Here is a 2,334-nt window from a genome sequence, read left to right on the forward strand (position 1 = left end):
ATGATATGTATGGCTCATGATTTCCATGTGTATTACAGTGAGTAATTATATAATTAGTATGTAATCGTACATAAGAATCAGTTTATGTAATGACAAAAGACAGAGATCACGTGCATTACATTATATAAAAAATCTTTAGTTTTGTGTCGTATACCGCACGCATTAGTCAAATGAAGTTGGCCTAGCCATATTCCCCTTAAATTCATACCCACATGTATAAAATTATGGACTTGAGATACGCTTTTAGAAGTTGATGGTGACCGGATTAAAAAATAAATAAATTCAGAAACCGACAAAACTGTGCAAAAATAAATACATGTATGCAGGTTCACTAATCTCCGTGCCTCAGGACCAAACTCCTCCTCTGCAATACCTAGCTTCTTCTTCTTCTTCTTCCTCTTCTTCTTCTTCCTCGGCTTGCTTATATCACTTTGTTTCATAACAATATCAGCAGCCATGGGAGAGGTAGGAGAGATAGATGCAGCATTCATCCAAGAACCCGAGGACAGGCCAAAACCATCCATGGAAGCCCAAGGCATTCCATTGATTGACCTCTCAGCAGTAGTAGACTCCTCCTCTTCTTCTTCCTCTGACCACCCTGAAGCCATTGAGAAGGTGGTGAGAGAGATCGGCAATGCATGCAAAGACTGGGGGTTCTTCCAAGTGGCCAACCATGGAGTGCCCATTGAAATACGCCAAAAGATGGAGACGGCCGCCAGGCAGTTCTTCGTACAGCCATTGGAGCTGAAGATGAAAGTGAGAAGGGATGATCCGATGGTGTTTGGTTATATGAAGCCGAGCGTACCAAGAATGTGAGAGACTGGAGGGAGGTTTTTGATTTTACAGCCCGAGATCACACTTTTGCACCGGCTTCTCCTGACCCTGAGGACAAGGAGTTGAGGGAATGGATAGTTCAGTGGCCTGACTATCCTACTGATTTCAAGTAATTATAATTCATTTATAAGCTCATGGTCATATTCATAACTTTGATGTGATGTATAATTAGGTATTATAGATCAAATCAGAATAGGTGGGACATGGTATCAACTTGTGGACTTCCACAGTTGATAATTAATTATTAGTATATAGTATATTTGTATATGTACCTTCTAAATTAATGTGTTGATGATGACCAGGGATGCTTGTGAGGAATATAGTAAAGAAGTGGAAAAACTAAGCCTAAAGTTGATGGAACTTATTGCAGTGAGCCTAGGGTTAAGAGCAAACAGGTTCAGTGGCTTTTTTGAGGAGCATACAAGCATTGTGAGAATGACTCACTATCCACCATGCCCTTCTCCTTACCTAGCACTTACTCTTCGTTGACTTCTCTATGCTAAGTTAATATAAGTTTTCCCCTTAAAGTGACTTAAAGTTCATTATATAATGTCTATATATTATTATTATTTCTTACTTTTTACGTTACAAATGTTAATTAAAAGTTTGATATGGTTAATGAATTGTTACCAAATATGATTTTGAAAACAGAAAATGCTTATGTAATTATTAAAATTTAGTTTATTGTTATGATTTTTTTTTTTTTTTTTTTTTTAATAACTAGGTTTGGAGCAATGACAGATATGAGAGCGTGGAGCACAGGGTACAAGTAAACTCTGAGAAGGAAAGGCTTTCTATTCCATTTTTCCTAAACCCGGCACACCATACCATAGTGAAGCCCTTAGAGGAGTTGACAGACCACAAAAATCCTTCCAAGTTTAGGCCATACAACTGGGGAAAATTTATTGCTGATAGGAAAATTAGCAATTTCAAGAAAATGAATAGAATCATTGAAATTAATCATTTTAAGCTATAAGAAGGATTTTTTACCCCACTTCTGTCGGACTTAGTTTTTGCTTGTTTTTGGCTTTGCTATTAAATTTAAATAAAACGTGGTATTATATCATTATTCTACTACTCAATGGCCATACATTCATGTATGTTAAATGCGTTCAATCAATAATAATAAAGTTAAAAGAGGTGGAGCAGGATCTGTTTCTTGCATCTTTGTGCATCGCTTATACAGGTTGGCAAAATGGGCTCTAGATTGTGTGTGTGCTCAAACTTGGGTTGAGAAGGGGCCACCATGATGTAATTTCTTCTGTTATTTGATGAAAGTCAATCTTTTCTGCCAAAAAGAGAAAAAATAAATAAGAAAAAACAAAGTTTGCTCAGTTTCCTGCATGTTATCTCTTGATTACATCATCATGTTGCACTCTCAAGAAAATTCATATCCTTTTTCGTTTTCTCCGATTCTTTTCTTTTCCGTACCAAACACAAAATTGATTACAAAGTTTGCATGTATATTATTATGAGGGTTATATTAAGACTATATGCATT

At 36.4% G+C, this 2,334-nt stretch overlaps 1 pseudogene; it reads left to right on the plus strand.

Moving 5' to 3' along the window:
* The first annotated feature begins 325 nt into the window (after nucleotides 1-325).
* LOC107411237 (protein DMR6-LIKE OXYGENASE 1-like) lies at nucleotides 326-1,700 on the plus strand (annotated as a pseudogene).
* Nucleotides 1,701-2,334: the final 634 nt, after the last annotated feature.

The sequence above is a fragment of the Ziziphus jujuba genome, chromosome 9 (genome assembly GCF_031755915.1).
Source record: "Ziziphus jujuba cultivar Dongzao chromosome 9, ASM3175591v1".
NCBI classification, from domain to species: domain Eukaryota; kingdom Viridiplantae; phylum Streptophyta; class Magnoliopsida; order Rosales; family Rhamnaceae; genus Ziziphus; species Ziziphus jujuba.